A 25,276-nucleotide genomic window follows, 5' to 3' on the forward strand; every position below is an offset into this window, starting at 1 on the left:
TTTAAACATCAAACTGTGGTTTCACCTGTGTTTGACTGAACCTGACTGATCTCCACAGTGACACGCGTCATTCAGTTTTTGAAGATATCCAACAGTTTTTGATTCAAAGCATGTCTGATCTGAGAGACAGGACTCCAGACGGCCTCTGAACATATCAGTAACTGATACCCGTTGTCCAGGTGGAGCAGTGGGTGGAGTGAGGTGTTGACTCAGACTGGGGCAACAGATCAGATGTCAGCAGCTTTCTGTTTCCATCACTGACGAGGAGACAAAGCTTCCAAAAACATAAACTGTTCACAGGAATTAACAAAAACATTTAAGATAACTTTTTGTGACTAATCTTTGATGGATTGTAGAGCTTTTTTAGGAGACTTGGGGATCAACTCTTCAGAGTCTACAGCATCCATTCAAGTAGAGTTAAAGGAGCTAATTGTGCAAACTGAGAGTTTTAATATTCACAATATTAATGAGCTAATAATACAAAGTGTTTCCATCAGTGAATAAACCAGCTTTTAGCAGAGGAAAATAAGGTCCCACAACATAGTACTGATGTTACCCGTGACGCCTCTGCTTCAGAGCTTGTATTGAAAAAATGAACCAGTCTAAAGCAAATCTTGTATCGGACCTTCATTCGTTCTGTGACAATCACGTGATCAGTGACGTCAAAAGCTTTGTTTCACGCACACCCACGTTATTGCTTTGAAAAATGATTCAAAGCTGCGTGAAACGGTGTGCGCACTGGGTTGTCAAGTAGGAGTCGAGACAAGTTAAGAGAGAAAGTTGAATGAGTAAAGCTGGCAAATTGTTGTTTGTGGTTGATACAATGCAGCCTGTTGCTAAGAGAGGGCGGTCCGAGATGTGGGAACATTTCAATCTGGTTACTCCCAACAAGGTTATTTAATTTCAGTATAATAATTTGCTAGGTGTAAAGTTATTTAAATTATGAGGTGTCTGGATGGCAACACATTCTGATTTTTGAATTTACTTAGTGTATATTAAATGATGACTAATTGTTTCTCCTCATATGAGTTAAAGAGTGCAGACAGAGGGAAGCTCACAGCTCCAGGGATCCTAAAGTAGTTTTTCAACTGGTGAAGGCTAAAGGTTAGCAGACAGCAGACCATCATAAAGTACTAAAACCTGATGTTGGCCCCCACCAAATGGTGGGAGATGCCTAAACGTTTATGTTCCCATAGAGGCATGGGGAACCCATTTGGGTCATTTTGGGGACAAGACCTGCAGTTGACCGCAGCCAGGTCAGATGAGTTAGGGGAGAAGAGTAGAGAAACAGGTCAACTCCTCTTTTAGGCTATTGGATAATATGCCAAAATGACCAATTAGAAGAAGTGGGTGTTTACTGGGAAAGGGGCTCTAAAGGCCGGTGCAGGGAAAGAAACAGGGGGTGGCACTTGGAAAAACCTCCTAAGAGCAAAAGGCTGAGGTTTTGAGGGAGCAGAGGGCAGAGCATTTTTTGGCATTGTTTTGTCCACAGATTTGATAATATCAGAACACGGCCGCTTCTGATCAGGACTCAAGGCGCTAGATTTTGTTTCAATAAAGATTGCTTCTTCATTCCACCCGCCTTGACTCTGCAGACTCCTTTTATGATCAAACTACATGCCGACACCTTAAAGAAGAGAAGCCCAGAAACCACAATAACCAAACACAGTCACCAACCACAATAATGCCCCCTTTCTGACCAGTCCACAAGCACCACCCCTCCCTGTTAACACTCCAAAGTACCTGTCCACAAGCACTATCACTCTTCCAGAATATGCTTTGTCCTGTATGCACTGTCAAAGCTCTTCCCACTACACTTAAGTCACTATCATTTCTATAATTTCTGCACTGGCAGATTGTTGAAATATATGGTACTGCCTATTTCACATATTTTGTGAGAAGATACTCATAATTATCATAGAAATGTGTGCAAATGTTCATACCCACCCTTCATTCATCTCAGATTCATATACCTCCCCAAACAAACACAAGAAATGTTCACATGCAGAATACCAACTTTATTAGTTTTATGATTTTGACAAGAAGGCAATGATTTTCTTGTTTTCAATTAATGCATTGTCCAATGTACGCTTATTTAGTTAGTGATTTATTTTATTCATACTGAACACCCAAAGTTAGAATATGGTAGCCAAACAATGTGGATGTGAATTCATGACGCAGTGCCTTCTTTAACTTTCACCAGCAGATGTCGCCATAGAGTCTGAAGCTTCGAGCATTGAATCATTTTTCGATACAATTGGATTTAAGGCTTTGTTGGTTCATGAGGCTTCATTTTGCCATCACTACAACATAGTTTGCAGCTAGAAAGGTTGCAGGGTCCGCCACAGAGAGATATATAATACACTTCTTGTCAAGTGATAGGTCCATTGTTCTCATGGACTAATGAGATGCTGCCACGTCATCACTCCCTGGTCCAATGAGATTGCTTGAATAGGGTTAAGTCCCACACCCTGTTCAGTCAGTCCACCCCCTCATCATCCAATGAGATGATGATCACAGAAACCGCAAGTTTTACAGGTTGTAATATATTCAAGCAATATCTCTGTAATAATAATAATAATAATAATAATAATAATAAGTTTTGTTCGTTTTCTTTTATTCCAGGATGCCGAAGGAGAGAGAGACGAGACAGGAGGAGAGGCCATTACACCATCGTACCATGGGGCCCTGTCTGTAGATACTGCAAAAACTTCCAAAGAGCGCAACAACAACAACTATGCAAGGTGGGGTGACATGTTTTAGTGTTGTTTACACAGGTAGGATATTGAGGTTTTCTTTAGTAAACATGGGTGAAAATATAGACAAACCTCAAATAGCTGTAAACACCTTAACTCCTGAGGACATTTTTATAGCTATAAACATAGCGTTAGAGGAGCTGAATCATGCTCAATCCATCTCCAATGGTTTAGATCATTTTCACTTACTGTTAGATGCCTTCAGCTGAGAGAACCCCTCCTCCTCGCTTTTACGCACGGCCCCTCGTTCTCCCAGCAACAAGCCCGTCCCCACAGTCTCTCAATTAGAACGCTTCAGAGAGTTAGACGAGGCTCTGGAGCTTTTAGAAAGCCAAAGCTACAACCAGACCGTGAATAATGCTGTCAAGCCTGGACTAAAAGAGGACTCAGATGCAGTTAGAGAAGGGTTCAAGCAGGCTTTTATTCTGAAACTCTCTTGTTTTTCCTTAAGATACAGTCACAAAATAACCAGGCTATGAAAATCTCAAACTCGTCTAAGACACAATGAACAAAACACTACAAACAAACAAAACACGACCTCAAGGCAAAAGAATAAGCAGACAAACACTCCCAAGGGAGGAAAAGCAAAAGACTAATATCTACACTGCACAAAGAATACTATACTATGAAACTTTAACAAAGGAAAATCTCTCCAAAGGAGGCAAAAATGCAAAAGGCTATAAACTTCATCTGCGCTGCACTAAAGAGCTGAAAAAATTACAAAAAAACACTCCACCAGAGAATAAGCAAAAGGCTATAAAACAAAACTAGCTTCTAACAGGGCTGACTGAAAACTTACAACAGAAAATCTGTTCCTCAGAGGAAAACAGGAATCAGAAATATACAAACGCGAGGACTCTTGGCGTGGTTCTATGGCTGGGACTGTGAACAAAGGCTGGAGGTACACGACTGAACGAAATACTCTGGCAACGAGACAAAGGGAGACGCAGACTATAAGACACATCAGGGTAGAGGGACACATGTGGAAACAATAAGGGATCAGGGAAGACGTCAGACCGATGACACACAAGGAAGGGCAAGTGAGAGTTACTTTTCAAAATAAAACAGGAAGTTCACGAGACAAAAAACCCCAAGACAGGACACCCCTCACCGTGGTGTGACAAATGCAGAGCAAACTCCATCCCCTAGTCGGAGTCCTGTCTCCTTGGAAGACAGAGACCGCATCCTTGACCCTTTAACCCCCTGCTGCCCCACCAGTGGCGCCGCCAGCCGGAATCCTGTACGCACTGTGCGTACTTTTTTTTTGCAAAGTTTGGATGAAAACAAATGCTGCAGGTCTGCAGTGCACTGTCTATGGAAGTTAAATCCTGTCATTAATCAAGAGCATAGATTTTCAGTTTGAGAGCATGATTTCATTCCTTTTCAGTGACACAGCTCTTTCGCGTGCTCAGATTTTTTCTCCTCATGCTCACATTTTGTTCTTGCATTTAAATTTCTTCTGCTCTCTTTCAAAATGTCAGCTTGAACTCAAAAATCACATGCCCGTGTTCACATTTCTCCTTCTTGCACACAAAAATTTCGCTCGCATTCAAATGTGCCCTCTGCGCGCTCAGATCTAAAGTGCACGCGCTCAGAACACACACCTGCTCACAGGTCAAGTTCTGCTCTCGGATCTCTCCTCTGCTCACGGATTTTTCTTGTGTATCAACACTGTCAACCAATAGAAGGCCGGCTACTGTTGACCAATCAGATTACACCCGCTTCTTTGCGGGGCGGGCACTCTTTCTACCGGGTTTATCTACTTCCGCCCTCCCGGCCCGGCGTACAGAGCGGGGTGTAAATGTACTTTATATAATAGCCGAGTTTCAATTAACCGCAGGGTCCACTTTAAACGCCAGGTGCAGGTGTATATTTTGATAAATAACCGCAGGTTCCAAATAAATGCCGGGTCTAATTCATTTATTTTTTTTAATCAAGGAAGAAGACGTGACCACTGACACTGCACGTTTTTCCAACTGCAATGAACCAGCTTTGGGGGGGGGCAGCTTGCAAAGGGTTGAGAACCCCTGCAGTAGTAGAATCCGTGTAATGAAAAACGGATGAATGAAAAATACGCTATGATGATAGCGTATTTATCATCATAGTGTCATTACATCATTTTTCTCTACACGAGCGAGGGTGCCGGCCGAGCCGGGATGCGAACCAGCGTCTCATGAAGCAAAAATCATTATGAAACGAAAATTTAAACCCCTGTACTATCATCACGATCTTACCTGCTTTGCAGTATTTATACTATATAAGATATATCCCGCTGCCTGGGCAGCTGGCTAATATGGCGAAAGTACAGCAGCTATTGTTCTACTTTATGTTGATGTAGCTAATGTAATGAAAAGCACGGGCGCTGGTGTATTGATTAACTGCTATTTTATTCCAAAGGTCGTCAAAAAATAAAGGCAACCACCACATTTAACAGCCTGGAGGGCGGAAGTAGATAAACCCGGTAGAAAGAGTGCCCGCCCCGCAAAGAAGCGGGTGTAATCTGATTGGTCAACAGTAGCCGGCCTTCTATTGGTTGACAGTGTTGATACACAAGAAAAATCTGTGAGCAGAGGAGAGATCCGAGAGCAGAACTTGACCTGTGAGCAGGTGTGTGTTCTGAGCGCGTGCACTTTAGATCTGAGCGCGCAGAGGGCACATTTGAATGCGAGCGAAATTTTTGTGTGCAAGAAGGAGAAATGTGAACACGGGCATGTGATTTTTGAGTTCAAGCTGACATTTTGAAAAAATCTGAGCACACGAAAGAGCTGTGTCACTGAAAAGGAATGAAATCATGCTCTCAAACTGAAAATCTATGCTCTTGATTAATGACAGGATTTAACTTCCATACAGTACAGTGTTTTTCGCAGTTACCCTGCAAATGATCGCATTTCCATGTATGTGCGTGTGACATGTTTAGTAGCAGTGCGCACTGGAAAATAGGGCTCTAAGCCACTGTGTAATTCGAACCCTGTATATAGTAACTGACTTACAAGTAAAGTCGCAAAGAAGCACAAAAAATTTAACAATGAAACCCGTGAAATGATGTGTGGTCAACATGACCGCTTATGGCCAAATTCTTGTCAGGGCCGGTGACCAGAACTCAGATGCAGACCAGAGTAGAAGTTTATTGACAAAAAAGCACAAACAGATCATGGTTTGAGTGGCTGGGTGTTCAGATAAGTCAGAGAGTGGGAATGAGGTCTGGGCTCCAGTGCTCTGGGTTTTGCGGTGCTGGCAGGCAGAACTGGGGATCCTACTTTATTTTACAGTACGTTAATAAGACGTAACGGGCCATACTCTGTATCAAATTAGACAAAACAAGACGCCGATAAGACCTAACAAGCCTTTCTTGGTATCAAATTAGACAAAACAAGACGCTAATAAGACGTAACAAGCCGTACTTTGTGTAAAATTAGACAACTAGAAATAATGTAATCTTAATTAGACAGTAAACAAGAAAATTATACCGTAATTAGACACCTTATAGCCTACCCAAATTATGCTGTAATCAGAAACTGCATATACAGTCTTATCTCTCTATAAAAGCAAGGAATCTCTGTTTGTCTGTCTGTCTGTCTGTGTGCCTCAAATATCTCTGCAGATCAGGATCAGACTGACCTGAGAGTTTCAACATGGCTGCTGCGTGGTTTAAGGGTGTGCAACATCGGCTTTGTTTGGATTACAATGATACCGTAAAAAAATTATTTAATAAATGCTTTACCAATTCCGCTAGCATAGTCAACCATAGCCACCATAGCCACGTGAGCACCAGAGCCAATCACTGCACACCATAGCCACGTACGCACCAGAGCCAATCAATGCAGAGCCTGACTCCACGACATACCTTAAGAAACAAGTGGATTTATACCTGCAGCGGCGCGAGCTGGACCGGGATTTGCCGGCAGCTCGGTCCTGCTCTGTGCATCTAAACTGACTGTTGTGGATTAATGAGACTGAACGAGTCCGGACCAAGTCTGTTCCGGTCTGAGGAGATCCGGATACGCGAGGACAACAAACTGGAATCGGAATATATGGATGTTCGTGTGGAGCTAGCTGCTAGTCCACCCCCACCCCCACCCCCACCTCCTCAGTCGACGGACGCCCCACTGCGCCCAAATCACATGACCGATGACGTGGCAGCAAGTTGCAAACATTGCCGTCACGTTTGCTGCACGTTTGGTGCAGGAATAAGCGATAAAAACTGGCTTTTCTCACAGAAATGTCCACAAGCAGGAAGTGTTTGCAAGCAAAAAAAAAAAACCTGTGCTACTCCCTTTCCTATTGGTGGAAAAGGGCACCACACCAACCAATCACAAAATAATACGGCAAACCACGTGATTTGGTTGCTGAGGAACAGGGGGAAGTTGTTTAGTGTAGTGTGTTTAGTGTGTAGTGGAGTCGTTTTTTGTTTAATGAGTCAAAACAATGAGGAGACGGCTGAATGTGGAGGCAGTGCAGCTCTTCATTCAGCTGGAAGGAGCTAAGTGAGCCCTGAGCATTGCCTGCATTTAAATGTAAATTGTTAATATAACTTTGTAAAAATGGTTCGTTAAACATGTTTGTGGTTTTCACAGTAAAAAAACTTTTTCCTACTAGGATTTAATGTTTTTTTTTGTGATTTTAGGTCCATTGTGTTAATACAGTATGTCAAAATGAAAAAATAACTGTACAATCACACATGTGAGGTTGTGCTGAAAATAATGACACCAAACAAGGCAAGGTAAATAGTTTTTAAGGTGAAATATAATGGTAAAATCAAAAGTAGTCAAAAATGGCCAATTATATCCCTGACGACCCACCTTCAAACACAGCCTCATTTGGCCATCCATGAAAAAGCTTCTTAACCTCCCACTTTTCTATAGGAATACATACTTCCTACGGGCAATGCACTAGTTACTTTTAATATAGGCTACTATACTTAGACACTATTATACCAAATTATACTGTAATTACAAACCAAACCGGAGATCCTAATAGACTATTAGACAATATTTTACAAGATCTTAATCTAATTAGAAATCACACACAATGTCATCTGGTCGCTACTACACACGTCCCTGATAACCTGGATGTTCTCTGGAATCCTGTGGAGTTTGTAGGTGGTTTCCTCGACGCTCTACTCCCATAGTTAAGACATCAGACCATTTAAAGCCATGTCACCATCCAACCCCAGTAACATTAGACCAGCTACTGAAGCTGCCAGGACATTTATCTTTATTTCCCACTGTTAGACCCTTATTACAGTCTTATCAGGCATACTTAGGAGGTAATTAGTGGCACATAACAACAGAACTGTACTGTAAAATAAAGTGGTGCCGCTCACTGTTCGTCCCTTATTACAGTCTTATCAGGCATACTTAGGAGGTAATTAGTGGCACATAACAACAGAACTGTACTGTAAAATAAAGTGGTGCCGCTCACTGTTCGTCCCTTATTACAGTCTTATTAGGCCTACTTAGGAGTAATTAGTGGCACATAACAGAACTGTACTGTAAAATGAAGTTAAGACCTTCCCACTGTTAGACCCTTATTACAGTCTTATTATACTTACTTAGGAGTAATTAGTGGCACATAACAACAGAACTGTACTGTAAAATGAAGTGGTCCCTCTCACTATTAGACCCTTTTAGACTTTCTTACAGGGTCGCTTTTCTGACCCTTGTGGATTGCCTCCAGTGCTCCAGAGCCCTGCCAGCACAGGGCTTAAGGGCGCTGTGCGGCTCATGATGCATCTGATGGTCGCTCTCTGGAAGTCCTTCTCTGTAGGTCTGCTGAGCTATTGAAGCTTTCAGAAAAACAACGTTATCTCCTAAATTTATGAACATGTTACACACTTGCACAATGATGACAGAGTCTGTCCAGGTGCCAGTGTCTTCATTTCACAGGAAAATACTGTGAATACTGCAAATACAACAAAAAACAGTCTTGTGTGAATACAGGCTCTCCATGCTGCTATCTTGACTGTCTACGCTTCGGCCTTATTTCTTGACATTCATAACGCTGTAAACATATAAACGTGACGCTGCAAATTACAGACAGACTTAACATAAGCAAACAGGACGCTTGTGCACTTATCTCATCTGCGAGTACAACAAAAGACAGTGGTGTGTAAGTACAGGTTCTCCAAGCTGCTATCTTGACTATGTAGTGTTGTGTCGGTCGCGAACATGTCGTTCGAACGAACAAATCTTTTGAGTGAACTGCACACAGCTATCGCTGAGGACATGATTCTCGTTCACGTGCTGTGCTGAAAGTGGCGCTGTGTCACTCACTCACTCAGGGCAGAGGAATTGATTCACGTTCAGTAACTGTACTGCTAAAATTAGCGCTGTGTTGCTTACATCCGTGTAGCATCATGTTAAAGGGATATTCCGGTGTAAATTTAATCCATGGTCTAAATCACTGTGAAACTGTATTAGACTCCCTCTCGAGAGATCAAGTTAGCAGACCACTAATTTACGGAGTTTTATCAACCTCAGAAACGACCGCACGACAACAATACATTGCAGTAAATGGGTCCAAATATAAACCGCCACCAAAAAGCCACAAATAATGCTCAGAACAGCACCAAACTTCAGCAACAGTACAAATAGGGTCTCAGCACATAGTCCGGGGCACGTGATTCACGTCCTCAACAGGTCGTTCGCGAACGAGGGATGCCAGGACATGAATCACGTTCACGCTGTCACTCACTCATGATTCACGTCGCTGAGGACGTGATTCTCGTTCACGTACTGTGCTGAAAGTGGCGCTGTGTCACTCACTCACTCACTCAGGGCAGAGGAGTTGATTTACGTTCAGTAACCGTACTGCTTAAATGATTAAGTGATTTTACTGTGCACAGAGGACACTTTCACCGTGTAATAATTTTAGTGCATGTATACCACTCAAAGCAGCGCTACGTCTCCCACAAATGATTGTGTACAGTGGTGGACAGTAACGGAGTAAATTTACTTGAGTACTGTACTTAAGTACATATCCAGAGGATTTGTACTTTACTTGAGTATTAGATTTCTTTGGTACTTATTACTCTTACTTGAATACATTTCCAAGACAAATATTTTTACTTTTACTCGAGTTAATTTCTAGGAAGGCTGAAAAGTACTCGTTACTTTCAGGTCTGCTCTTTTTTTTTTTTTTTTCCTAAAATACTATTGGACACAAGCTGTGTTTGTCAAAGAAGGAAACCTATCACAGTGCACGCTCCCCACTGGGATCTACGTAAAAGCGGATATACGTCATCCCTCCCCATAAGGATACCACCAAAGTAACCATGCTCTCGACTGCGTTTGTCAACACAAAACCGCGACAATGGCTGCATCAGATGTAGTTTTTTGTAAAGCAGTGATTCTCAACCAGTGGTCTGGGGACAACATTGGTCTTTGAGGGGGTTCCAGTTCCCAACTTAGCTAAATGATAGAGTTAGTTGGACGGTGCAGGTTCATTTGGTTACAGTTTTAATGATTGTTAATAAACATCTGCATCTGCAACATCTGCTGCAGTGATGTTGCTAGGTACGCGTCCTGCGTCCCTGACGCATTAAAATCTGAAAGGACGCACTAAACTCACTATCCATGCGTCCCGGGGACGCACCTCATTTTTCCCATGAAAAACGATACATTGTTAAGATTAAACAACTCGTGTTTAATCACAGTAACTGACAAAAGGAACCTTGTTGTTAGCAGACCGGACAAGCGCTGTTTCAACCTTCTGCGCATCTACTCGGCGCAAACGTGATCCCCTGTACAAAGTATCGCGACATCCTAATTTAGCCGCTACCAAAACAACTAGCCCGTCAACGCTGATTTCATTTCAACCAGGGGCGTCGCACCCGTGGGGGATGTGTGTGTTTTAACACCCACACTTTTCCCGGTGAGAGGGTTCAACACCCACACTTTTTCTGCAGTTTTTCTGCAGTTTTGCACAAACGCCTTACTGCGGCCGCTTAGTCTGCTCTCGCTGCAGCTGCCTCCTTTCCCCCTCCCTCTCCTGTTGCTGCTTCAAACATGACACCGGCTTTGGGACTGACCGGCTGATGATTGGCTGTTCTGCCCTAAGTCCCGCCTCTCTTGCTATGTTAGATTTATTGTTCAGCTCGTGCTGATGAGGCGGGATCTGCCGTAAAATACCAAATAAAGGCCGGGCGTTTATGTGGGACAGGCATTTAATTCCCTCCTCACAAAAATCCGGGTTGAAAATGTCACAAACTTCTCCAGCTTCTCTGTGAATTCTCTGGAAACGGAGAGCACCAAAAACAATGTCTGTAACGTTCTATGATGATTATAAACATTGATTATTCCTGATACGTTCAGTATACAGGTCGACACCAAACCACAGGATGTGTTTTATAATGTTTTTATGTGTTTACAGCTGCTAATGTATGTAACGCTGTTACTGTGATGACATATGACAGTTAAATATTTAATCTGTCTATAATAACCACATCCTGACATGTAACTGTGATTTTTGATAATCTAAGTACTAATAATAACAATCATGACAAAAAATTAACAAAGACTGCAGATCAAGATAAGAAGCTGCAGCTGGCAGTTAGCAGCTCTCTTTTCTGTTAGCAGTGAAGTGACATAGTCCATGACAGAACATTATAAAATATGATAATGTATAAAATAACATTTAATGGTAAAAAAGAAAAAGTACAGTTTCAGTAGGCTTCTATTATAAATATTATAATTAAACAAATCAAGACAGATGTCACATTTACATGTCAGGGTGTGGTTATTATAGACACAGATTTAATATTTAAGTGTCATTTATCATCATCCCCCCCGACCCAAAATTGTGTTAAAAAAAACACCACCACCACCACATCCATCCCCTGCACTTTTGAAAAGCTTACTTCACCGGTCACAGGTCAGCAGACTATTTGAATTTTAGTAATTTATTTTGGTGCTATTTATGTTGCTACAACTATGCTGTTTGATTTGACTGTCATGTGTCATGCCACTGTGACAGTTGCTTTGCAATAAACTTTTCAGATTTGGAATTTTATTTGTTTAATTTCAGATACATTTTGAACATACATGAATATATCCGTTTATCCATCCATCCATCCATTGTCAACCGCTTATCCAGAATCGGGTCGCGGGGGCAGCAGCTTCAGTAGCGAGTCCCAGACATCCCTTTCCCCGGCCACATTGGCTAACTCTGACTGGGGAATCCCCAGGCGCTCCCAGGCCAGAGAAGAGATATAATCCCTCCACCTGGTCCTGGGTCTACCCCTAGGTCTCCTCCCAGTTGGACATGCCAGGAACACCTCCCTAGGAAGGCGCCCTGGTGGCATCCTCATCAGATGCCTGAACCACCTCAACTGGCTCCTTTCCACGCAGAGGAGCAGCGGCTCTACTCCGAGTCCCTCCCGGATGGCTGAGCTTCTTACCCCATCTCTAAGGGAGACCCCAGCCACCCTGCGAAGAAAACCCATTTCGGCCGCTTGTACCCGCGATCTCATTCTTTCGGTCATGACCCATCGCTCATGACCATAGGTGAGGGTAGGGACAAAGATTGACCGGTAGATCGAGAGCTTTGCCTTTTGGCTCAGCTCCCTTTTCGTCACAACCGTGCGGTGAAGCGCATGCAACACCGCACCCGCTGCTCCGACTCTCCTGTCAATCTCACGCCCCATCATCCCCTCACTCGTGAACAAAACCCTGAGGTACTTGAACTCCTTCACTTGGGGCAAGGACACATTCCCCACCTGGAGTAGGCAATCCACCGGTTTTCTACTGAGAACCATGGCCTCAGATTTAGAGGTGCTGATCCTCATCCCTGCCGCTTCACACTCAGCTGCGAACTGATCCAATGAGCGTTGTAGATCTACAGCCGATGATGCCATGAAGACCACATCATCCGCAAAAAGCAGTGATGCGATCTTAAGGTCACCGACCTGTAACCCCTCCATACCACGACTGCGCCTCGAAATCCTGTCCATGTAAATCACAAACAGGATTGGGGACAAGGCACAGCCCTGGCGGAGGCCAACACCCACTTGGAACAAGTCCGACTTACTTCCGAGTATACGCACACAGCTCTCGCTTTGAGAATATAGGGATTGGATGGCCCTGAGAAGGGACCCCCTCACCCCATACTCCCGCAGCACCTCCCACAGAACATCTCGGGGGACCCGGTCGTACGCCTTCTCCAGATCCACAAAACACATGTGGACTGGGAGATTGTACTCCCAGGCCCCCTCCAAGACCCCTGCCAGAGTAAAGAGCTGGTCCGTTGTTCCACGACCAAGACGGAATCCGCATTGTTCCTCTTCAATCTGAGGTTCGACAATCGGCCGGACCCTCCTTTCCAGCACCTTGGAGTAGACTTTCCCAGGCAGGCTGAGTAGTGTGATACCTCTGTAATTGGCACACACCCTCTGGTCCCCTTTCTTAAAGAGAGGGACCACCACACCTGTTTGCCACTCCTTCGGCACCGACCCCGACCCCCACGCAATGTTGAAGAGGCGTGTCAACCAAGACAGCCCCTCAACACCCAGAGCCTTCAGCATTTCTGGTGGTATCTCATCGATCCCTGGGGCTTTGCCACTGTGGAGTTGTTTGACTACCACAGTGACTTCACCCAGGGAAATCGGCGACGATACCCCATCATCCTCCAGCTCTGTCTCCATTACAGAGGGTGGCTGAGTGGGATTCAGGAGGTCGCCAAAGTACTCCTTCCACCGCCCTATAACCTCCTCAGTCGAAGTCAACAAGGTCCCATCCCCGCTGGGGACAGCTAGGATGGTTCCCCGTTTCCCCCTCCTGAGGTGGCGGACAGTTTTCCAGAAGCGCTTTGGTGCCGCCCGAAAGTCCTTCTCCATGGCCTCGCCGAACTCCTCCCACACCCGCTGCTTTGCCTCTGCCACAGCTGCGGCTGCCGCCCTTCGGGCCCGTTGGTACCCCAAAACTGCCTCAGGAGTCCCCCGAGACAACATGTCCCTGAAGGACTCCTTCTTCAGTCGGACGGCTTCCCTGACCACCGGTGTCCACCACGGTGTCCGAGGGTTGCCGCCCCTTGAAGCAAATTTTATCTCGGTTGGAGTACGAAACAGGATAAAGTTTACTGCCTCCTAAAACTTTTTCCCTTTCCTTTTTCTCTTTTTCTTCCTGTCTTTTTCTTTCTTCAACCTCTCTTTTCTCAATTTCTACTTTACGTTGTCTCACTTCCTTTTCTTTCTGCTTTGCATTCCTCTCTTTCTTGCTTCTGCCTTGTACAACCATGCCTTTGCCTGTGTATAACCTTCTCTCTTCTTTCTCATCTTACTTCCCTTTGACTTTGCCTCTCTCTTTTCTACCAATTCTTTACATTCTTCTGCCTGCAACTTTCCTCCAAACCCACTTCTTTTTAAAATATATTTTACATTATCCTGTGCCTCCACAAAACCCTGGACAAGTTTAAGAGCAGCTTAGTGTATAATGTTTTCAAATGTGTATTGTACTGTTTTTTTTTATATCAATATTTGCCCTTAACTCTATTTTTGTATTTCTTATTGTATTGTACCGCTGCTACGATGACCTAATTTCCCCTAGGGGATCAATAAAGTTATCTATCTGTCTATCTATCTATCTATCTATCTATCTATCTATCTATCTATCTATCTATCTATCTATCTATCTATCTATTGTCGTGGAAATTCTCCTTTGAGTAGAGAGTGCTAAATCTCCGAAGAATTTCAGATCTCAGCGTATGAATCAGATGTCATTTAATACACGCAGCGTGGAGAGAAGGCAAAAGCATTCTCTGACAAACTCTAAATTGTTACCCCTTAAGTACAGAACAGAGAGGAGGTAACCTTCCTTTACAAACAGTCATAAAACATCTTCTTTACAGATAAAGGACTCTTTGATATTTTGATGTGTCCTGTCTTCCCAGGACAGTGACCCTTTGATCTAACAGAGGGGACAGTAAATGTCATCTTATCTAAAGATTGTATACATTCCAATGTGGGGATGTGCCCCCTCCTGTGGCTCATGTGACACCTCAGGCAGTGTGACAATCTCTCTCTCTCCTTCCTGTCCTTACAATACATTTGATAAACCAAAGGAATTCTATGTAAATTTCTCACACTATCTATCTATCTATCTGCTCATTTGTTTTACATCTCCTTTATATTGAACCTCGTCAGGTTCACAACATTTATAACAACTACTACAATTTCCCATTTTGATCCTTTTTTTTTATTTATCTCAATTTTATTCGTGTTTCTATTTGAGCGCTCATCTTTTTCTTTTTTTTTTAATTTTTGATGATTTGAGTCCCTGACTCAATGTTTGCCTGGCTGGTCCGTCTCCCCTCTTTGGTTAGACCCGTCACTGTCGCTCTCTCCAGGGGACCTGGCCTCCCTGACCAAACAAAGCTTTAAGAGCCCCGCGGTGGAGGTCTTTTCAGGAGTTTTTACCTCCGCCTTGCAAGGTCTTCAGGTCCGCTGATGTGGAGAGAGCGACAGATATTCAAGTCCCTGTTCGGGCGCCAAAAGTTTTGTTAAAATAATTCTACGATAATTTAGAACTGGAGGAAGGAGATCGGAGTCAGCTCAAGATTCAAACAAGGTTTTAATCTTGTACAAGAGGAGCATTCACAGAGCAACATGCAGGTCTGTTACAAAGTGAAGACTCAATATCTGAAGAGAAAAGCATGGTATATATCCCTCTTTGTGGGTGTGTTTTCACTCAGTTAGTTCCTAATTTATGACCTGCACTTAAAGGAATACTCAACAGAGAAGGAAGTGATAAGGAAGAGTTAAGCTTCAGTGGTCACTCAATACCAGACATAGGTAATAAAATGGCCTAAAACAATACTTGTTTGTTGACATCCGTGCCTTCCGGTAGCTAGACCAAACTAGTCAATCCGTCGAGCGTGCGCTTACTCCCTCACTGGCAGAGACGGAAATGTATTCCAGCGTTTTCGTTTTTCTGTTCATAATGTACATGTCCATGTTACAGCCTATCATGAGCCATGAGCCTTACAATAGCCTGTTAAGTCTGTTAAGTGCACACTCGATGGATACACTAGTTTGGTCTAGCTACCGAAAGACACGAATGTCAACAAACCGATATGTAGCTGCTTGCACAAACACACTGTTTTAACTACGTTTTTATTCATTTTGAGTCATACACGCTACAGTGCTGTGTTGTAAGGTGTCTGCTGATGTTGCATAACTTTTGGTGTGAGATGTGGAGCATGTTAAGACGCTTAAAACACAGTGTAAAGTTCTGACCCCATGCTGTTAGCTGTCAATGCTAAATCTCCGTTCACGGAGCTCTGTAATGGTTGGACCAAATGTGTTCGCGTCTTCGGTACTGGCAAGTCAAGGGTAGCTTGAGCAATGAAGCTGCATGTTTAAATCAACCAAAGTTCTCCTTTAATTCCACAGACCATACCAAGCCAGGTCCTTATGGCACTAGTTATCACATGCATACATGCTCTGATGCACATAGGCCGAGGATCCTACACCTATACATCACAATATAAAATAAAATAAAAGGGGGTATTCACTCCGGTGGTGGCATTGCTACGCATGGTGGAGCGGAAGTACAACTACTCTTCTTCTAGGCACAGGTTACATTATCCACTAAACAAAAGGAGGCGCCACCTAGTGGCGCTACATTCAATAACAGTTTCCAACTGTTACACTGTAAATGGTTGAAAATAAGGTGACAAAATGCCAGTATACAAAGGCCCAAGGTACCAACATCTCCTTAAAGGTGCCATGTAGAAACCTCTGCTGACATCAGCATGTATGCAGTGTTAAGGCGCACCCACATGGTACGGTTCCACACCCCCAGATTGCCAGACATGACACAAATTAGCATGTAAAAAGTGGCTAGGGAGCAGACAGCAAACTGGTTCAGCAACTGATCTAATTGAGTCTATCTGGCCCAAAAAGCTGCAGCATATTTCTAAAAAGCTCTATACTCCAGAACCAGAAACACAAGGCTTTTGAAAAATGGAGAGCCATTACAGTGCACACACAAAATCATATCCTTACTTTCCTTAAATGACAGGCTTTGGATGCACTGGAGGAAATGCTGGTTTTCTCTCTGCAGTGTTTTGAATTTGGACTGCAGTAACCATTTTAAAAGCTATTCAACAGGTTTACATATTGTTACTTCAATTTTTACTGTTCTTGGACATACCGGGTCATGTGAAGATATTTGATTATACAGAGATATTGTTATCAGTGGTTAAGCTGTTATAGCTTTTTAGGTGGTATTCAGATGCCTCTGTAGGGTTTTTACCCTAAAGGAGATTGTACTTGGGTCAAATTACTGTGGCATACAGAGAGAATGCATGAAAATGTGGCCAAGGCCCTCGTGGGCCAACTCAGATTGGCTTCTACACTGAAATCTTGGGAAGACTAGCCGAAATTATCACTAGTAGAGTTGTAATAGCTTTCTTAATTGAGGATCAGAGGGCTCTTTTAGACTTTGACAAGGCTTTTACTCTAAACATTGAAGTACAGAAATAAAGGGTAATATTACAATAGCATATTTAAATATTGTGTTTTTAAAATGCATATGTGTTATTATTTCTATCACACCCTACAGATCACACTAATGCTGTTAATCCTTCAAGCCCCCAAACATTTCCATGGCTTTGGTCTTGCTCATCGGTCTGATGTCAATACTTTTGACATCCACCTGTGGATTGAATTTAACCAACCCCTCTTCTGAATACCAAACAGTGCTAGGACACGACATCAGCCTCGGATGCCATTTCACCCTTGCTTCTGTGGATGTTGGTGACTTGGAGATTGAGTGGACGGTCAACCATTCAGATGGTCAAGAGGAAGAGGAACACCTCATCTGTTATATTGACGACTTCATACACCACTTTACTGGTTTGGAAGGCCGAGTCCACTTTTCCTCTCCAGACCCCCAAGATGGAGACGCTTCACTAACCATTAAACTTGTTAAGATCACGGACAAAGGCACTTAGAATGTACGGTAAAAAAGCTTCGAGAAGTCCAAACCAGGCAAATTAAGCTGATGGTAATGGAGGAAGTGTCTGTGCCAGTTTATGGTTCCGATGGTGGCACTGAGGCCGATGTGCACTTAAAGCTGAGTAAGTAAGTAAGTAAGTAAGCTTTATTTGTACAGCGCCTTTCACAGACCAGGGTCACAAAGCACTTTAACAAAGCTGAGGAACAGGTCTTCAATAGTCACCGCCTTCCCTATAAACTACAGTTTGTTGACATCCACTGAAAATTCTGCAAGCACCCAAGATGACTTGTCTTCACAAGACAATGCAAAAACCACCACAGGAACTATCACAGGAACCACCTCTGTAATCACAACTGGAACCATCACAGGAACCACCTCTGTAATCACAACAGGAACCATCACAGGAACCACCTCTGTAATCACCGCAGGAACCATCACAGGAACCACCTCTGTAATCACCAACGGATCAATCGCAGTGGCTGCTGCCATTACTTTCATTATCATTATTTTGGCAGGCATAATTTTCCACTGCTGGAAACAAAAAAGACAGCAGAGGTCTGATGAAGAACATGTCTTGGCTAATGAAGCGTGGCTTGTCCATACACAGTCAGAAATGGCCACAGTAATGAAGGAATTTGATGTAGTAGTAATTACAGTTCCTGTTTTGTAAAATAATTCAATACATAGAATAATTCAATAAATATATTTAAAAAAATTATGTTAAAGATTGTAGAGAACACCTGGAATGTGTGGGAGAATATGGGCATGGAACTTGAACACACAACCAATACCCTTTTGGACATTAAGGTGAGTGGTAAGCCTCATTAAGGTGAAGGGAAGAAGCTTGATTTATTGTTCATAAAATTTTTACTCGGGTCCCTTTCAGGTCAGAAGTGTAAATGTCTTTTTTGTCCTTGGCAGGGGGAAAATTCTACAGAAGAGGAACCTGAAACACAGATATCTCTATCTATATCTATCTACATATCTGTCTATCTCTCTATATCTATCTATCTGTCTATCTATCTATCTATCTATCTATCTATCTATCTCTCTATATCTATCTATATCTATATATCTATCTATATCTATATATATATACTGGCCCGTGAGATTTTTTGAACTAGAGAATGAAAATAAAAATATAAAATATACTTTTTAAAAATCGGACTGCCAGTCTCAAAAATGCTCTTTATTTGGAAACTTCATTTTCCAGGACATAAAAATGTCCTCAATCTAAATGCTTATTTGTTTTATCTGGATACGAGAGTGAATAAGCACATCAGCGAGGTGCAGCGTGAACGCTCAACATGCAAAAACAAATGAAGTCAGTGGACAGCGCCTGGTGCTGAAATTCCAAACTAGTCCCTAAAACACAAGTTGTCATTCAAACAACGGACATAGGCTTCATATTATTGTGAAAATTAAAACACGACTTCTTTCAAACAGGCCAGACATCAAACATAGGCATTTACGTACATAGAACTGTGAAAAGTAAAACACAAGTTTCAAACATAGCGTGCATCTTATTTAGGCCTTTATATGACTGTGGTGGCACCAAAAATGGAAACTGATAATAATGCATTGCACTGTCAAATCGGAGCAAATCAGAGCAAAAAAGTACGAAGCAAAAAAGCTGAATCCACTCAACAATTGGCTGGAGTGCTCGGCCCCTGAAATGACAGAGCAGATATGCTACATTTACTGCCTGAATTATGCCTAGCCTACAACGAGACATTCATTAAAAATACAGTTCAGATTTTAGACACAATAACTGGTTTAGATTACTCACCTAGTGTGAAAAGTGGTATCTCCCACTGGTCACTATTTGCTGGATATCTGGTGAAATAGACGTCACTTTAATCCTCAGGCAGTTCTCGAGATTTTGGTGAGTCAGTTTATTCCTCTCGTGCGTTTTTATTGCATTCATAGCTGAGAAGGACGACTCACATACGTAGGTGGAAGGGAACATTGTCAGAATCTAAAGTGCGACTTTCTTGAAGGTTGCTGTATTCCTTGGAGCATAGTAGGCCTACCCAAAAGGCACTCACGGACTCCGCACTTCTGAGCGCACCTCGCACAACTGAGGTGGTTTGGAAGTCAATAATTTCCATTTCCAGCGCAGCCTGATCTAAAGAGGGGATCATTTCTTTCGCCAGGGAGGAGAAGTTGTCGGCTGGTTTTACTGCAGGGTCACGTATAAAGTCAATGATGTCTTTTGGGATGGAGTAGTCATCAAACAGAGAAGTGAAGTTGGCTCGTAGCCTCTTGATGAAGTCAACCATCAGCGCCGTCACTTCTCCCGCTGTCTTCTTCAGTGTGCTGAAATGTAGGAGCCTGCCGGTAGATATGTCTGCCTCAAGCATCTCAAGCTTCCTCGTGAATGACTCCAGTTTTTCAATCATGTCCACGATGGTTTTGTCTCTCCCCTGTAGCTGAAGGTTAAGCAGATTTAGGTGGCCAAATATGTCAGATAAAAACGCTACATTGGACATGAACTTTTTATCTTCCAGCAGGATAAGGTGGTCAACTGCTGCCTTGCTCTTGCTCATTCCAAGGGACGCTTTGATCTCATTCAGTAGCGCACAGAAGCGATCCAGTGCTTTCCCCTTGCTTAACCAGCGCACATCATTGTGAAGCAGCAAGTCATCTGCTGACTCAGCCACAAGTTGTCTGAAAAGCCTATGCTGGGTGCTTGATGTACCTCTGACAAAATTAATGACTTTCATCACTTTGTCCATAACATTCTTTAGCTCGCCATTCAGTCTGGCACAGAGGACACTGGTGGATGAGGCAGTGCAGGCCGTGCATTTGGGGGGTGAGTTCTTTCAGCCTGCTCACCAGACCTCTGTGCTTTCCCACCATAGCAGGAGCCCCGTCTGTCACGATTAGGTTAACCCTCTCAAATGATAATGAATGCAACTGAAACAACTCTTCCAGTTTCGCAAATATAGCATCTCCAGTGGTGTGCCCTTCTAATGGAATTAGAGACAGCAGCTCTTCCTTGAAATCATTCCCATCAAAGTGTCAAACATAAACGCACAACTGGGCTATGTCTGTGTTGTCAGTGCTCTCATCAATGGCTAAGGAAAAGTAGTTTGCGTGACTGACACCATCGATAACTGCACCCTGCACCACATCAGACAGCGCTTCTATGCGGTGGGCAGCGGACCTCGCAGAGAGCGACATCTGTTTCACTGACCCAATCACATCATCCATCGACTTGTTGGTATCAAGTTCCTCCAAAACTGTCACCATCATCTCCTTGAAGACCTCTGCGTCAGTGAATGGCTTGTTGTGCTTTGCGAGGACCCAGGACGCTTTAAGAGATGCACTAGTTACCTTCTGTTGGGAAGTGAGGCCTCGCACCAGGATCCTGTTGCTGTGTGCACAAGCACCTTTCAGGGCTTCAATTTTGCGCTTTCCTGCCTCTGTCTTCTGAGGGAACGCAACCTTGAAATTAGCACGCTTCGTTTCGTGGTGCCGTCTAATATTGTACTCTTTGCATGCAGAGACACCCTCGTTACAGATCAGGCATGTGGGCTTTGCATTAATAAAACTGGGGAGGATAAAGGCATAGTTCTCTGTCCATTCATCATGAAAGATCCTGTTTTCACTGTTAACTTTTCTCTTGAGATTTTTTGATAGTGCCATTTTTTGACAGCTAACAGCAACAAGTGGAATTTATTATTAGTTTTTTTAACAGGCATATAATTCATAGCGCCCCAATGGTCAGTCCACAAATTTAACCTACATCAGCCCGCTTGAATGTCTCAGTGCATCTACTCTGTCATTTCAAGAGCGCCTATAATTTTCATTGTCAACCCTCCTCCCCTATTTATTCATTAAATTAGCCATTGTTTTGGTTGTGGCCCGCCATGTAATGGCTTGGAAAATATCTGGCCCGAGGCCAAACTTAATTGCCGTCCACTGATATATATCTATGTATATGTGTGTATATATCAGTGGCGGCTGGTGACTGAAAAAATTGGGGAGGACAGGAGGAAAACCAGTCCATGGTGTCATTTTATTTTATACAAGTCAACTACTTATGCCTACTTTCTTATATTCAATGAAAATTAAGCAATAAAACAATGACTTACAAGACTTCTTTAAAAAACATTTTATCAAAATTTCTTGTCCGTGCATGGCTGGCAGTGAAAGCTGTAAAATACATAAAAGTATTTTTTGTTTACGGTTGTATAAATGTGAGAATGAAATTTGGGAACTGTTATTGGACCAACCTGCTGTCAATCTTGTATTGTGGTTGCTGATTGGTAAGGGAGGACGTCCTCCCTTAGCGCGTCATTTTACGTCTTAGCCAATCATAGATCAGCATGAAAAAATCCTGAATGCATTGAGTGAATGGAAGGAGATCCCTCCCACGGAGGACAGAAGCCCTCCGTCCTCCTCTAGCCCCCACCTTCCTGCTCCCTGCTCCTCTCACAGACTGCTCTGTCTCCTCCGTCTGCAGCTACCGCTGTTGAACCGTTTTAAGTGGATTTTCTTCCAAAGAAGAAACTTTTTTTATGATATAATATATATATATATATATATATATATATATATATATATATATATATATATATATAATATTTTATAAATGATACTGAGATTTGGTAATGATTTATTTCAACCAGTTACTCTTTCCTAAAAACATTTTTTATCTTCCTCTTGCCTCTCAAAAATAGAGGAGGACCAACCTCCTCTGCCTCTATGGACGAGCCTCCTCTGATATATATGTGTATATATATATATATATATATATATATATTTATATATACAGTTGAAACCACAAGTTTACATACACTATATAAAAAGACACATATGCTTTTTTTTCTCACTGTCTGACATGAAATCAGACAATCACTTTTCCTGTTTTAGGTCCGTTAGGATTGCCAAAATTATTTCTATTAGCTAAATGCCAGAATAAAGAGAGAAGGATTTTTTAAACAATTTTTTATTACTTTCTTCAAAGTCAGAAGTTCACATACATTTCATTAGTATTTGGTACCATTGCCTTTAAACTGTATGACTTGGGTCAAACGTTTTGGATATCCTTCTACAAGCTTCTCACAATAGTTGGCAGGAATTTTGGCCCATTCCTCCTGACAGAACTGGTGTAACTGAGCCAAGTTTGTAGGCCGCCTTGCTCGCACATGCCTTTTCAGCTCTGCCCATAAATTTTCAATAGGATTGAGATCATGGCTTTGTGATGGCCACTGCAAAACATTGACTTTGTTATCCTTAAGCCACTTTGTAACCAGTTTGGCAGTATGCTTCGGGTCATTGTCCATTTGGAAGACTCATTTGCGCCCAAGCTTTAACTTCCTGGCTGATGTCTTGAGATGTTGCTTCAGTATTTCCACATAATGTTCTTTCCTCATGATGCCATCTATTTTGTGAAGTGCACCAGTCCGTCCTGCAGCAAAACAACCCCACAACATGATGCTGCCACCCCCGTATTTCACAGTTGGGATGGTGTTCTCAGGCTTGCAAGCTTCCCCCTTTTCCTCCAAACGTAACGATGGTCATTATGGCAAAACAGTTCGATTTTAGTTCCGTCAGACCACAGGACATGTCTCCAAAAAATAAGGTCTTTGTCCCTGTGTGCATTTGCAAACTGTAATTTGGCTTTTTTATGTTTCTTTTGGAGTAATGGCTTCTTCCTGGCAGAGTGGCCTTTCAGCCCATGTTGGTACAGTACTTGTTTCACTGTGGATAATGACACACTCTTACCAGCTTCAGCCAGCATCTTCACAAGGTCTTTTACTTTTGTTCTTCGGTTGATATGCACATTTCTGACCAAAGCACGTTCATCTCTGGGACACAGAACCCGTCTCCTTCCTTGAGCGTTATGATGGCTGGACATTCCCATGGTGTTTATACTTGCATATAATTGTTTGAACAGATGAACGTGGCACTTTCAGGCATCTGGAAATTGCACCCAAGGATGAACCAGACTTGTGCAAGTCCACAATTCTCTTCCTGATATCTTGGCTGATTTCTTTTGACTTTCCCATAATGTTACACAAAGAAGCAGTGTGCTTCAGGTGTGCCTTAAAATCCACAGGTGTGTATATATATATATATATGTATATATATATATATATATGTATATATATATATATATATATATCCATCTATCTATTTCTATATCTCTATATATATATCTATCTATCTCTATATATATATATCTATCTCTCTCTTATGAGGGGCCGTACAAGACATAATTCATTCTGGCCACATACATATATTCTCCTTTAACACACATACATTCTCCTTTCACATTATACATTCTCCTTTTACGCACAACTATTCTCCTTTCACATACTTGTATTTTCACTCTCGCACACACGTACATTCTCCTTGCACATACATATATTTTCACTCATGCACACATACATTCTCCTTGCACATAGATATATTTTCACTCTCGCACACATACATTCTCCTTTCACATACTTGTATTTTCACTCTCGCACACACGTACATTCTCCTTGCACATACATATATTTTCACTCACGCACACATACATTCTCCTTGCACGTATATATATTTTCACTCTTGCACACATACATTCTCCTTTCACATACTTGTATTTTCAATCTCGCACACACGTACATTCTCCTTGCACATAGATATATTTTCACTCTTGCACACATACATTCTCCTCGCACATAGATATATTTTCACTCTCGCACACATACATTCTCCTTTCACATACTTGTATTTACACTCTCACACACGTACATTCTCCTTGCACATACATATATTTTCACTCACGCACACATACATTCTCCTTGCACGTACATATATTTTCACTCTTGCACACATACATTCTCCTTTCACATACTTGTATTTTCACTCTCGCACACACGTACATTCTCCTTGCACATAGATATATTTTCACTCTCGCACACATACATTCTCCTTGCACATAGATATATTTTCACTCTCACACACATACATTCTCCTTTCACATACTTGTATTTTCACTCTCGCACACACGTACATTCTCCTTGCACATACATATATTTTCACTCACGCACACATAAATTCTCCTTACAGGTACATATATTTTCACTCTCGCACACACATGCATTCTCCTTTCTCAGGGACACAGGAAGTCCCTCCTTAAACAGGAAGTCACTCTCAATCCAGGAGATACATGTGCTTGCTTGGCTTATTTGCCAGACACAGCAAAATTATGCAACGATGCTATTCAAACTCATCCTATTTTCCCACTCCCAGTCCATTTTGGGAGTAAGTAGCAATGAAAATGACAAGATTAGATAGACAGATTAGATAAGATTGTTTTTTAATAATGTCTTACAATGTGTGGAATGATTGCATGGAGAAGCTATAGATTCTTTTGTTCACGGGAGGCTGTATGGAGAACTTCGTGATCACATTCAAACCTTATCTGGATTCCCCCAATTCCAAGATTTGTGGAAGATTCAAGAAATAGAGAAGCAATCAATACTTTACAGTCCTTACATAGAGTTCTTAACTTTCTGCTGACTGCTTTTGAAACCAGACAAAGAACCAGGTCTCAGAACAGATATG

At 42.4% G+C, this 25,276-nt stretch overlaps 1 protein-coding gene across 1 annotated transcript in view; it reads right to left on the reverse strand.

The window, feature by feature from the left end:
- stard15 (StAR-related lipid transfer (START) domain containing 15) overlaps positions 1 to 25,276 on the reverse strand; it is a 51,237-nt gene that overhangs the window by 16,023 nt on the left and 9,938 nt on the right. The window lies entirely within an intron of this gene.

This window comes from Sparus aurata, chromosome 18 (assembly GCF_900880675.1).
Source record: "Sparus aurata chromosome 18, fSpaAur1.1, whole genome shotgun sequence".
Lineage (NCBI taxonomy): Eukaryota > Metazoa > Chordata > Actinopteri > Spariformes > Sparidae > Sparus > Sparus aurata.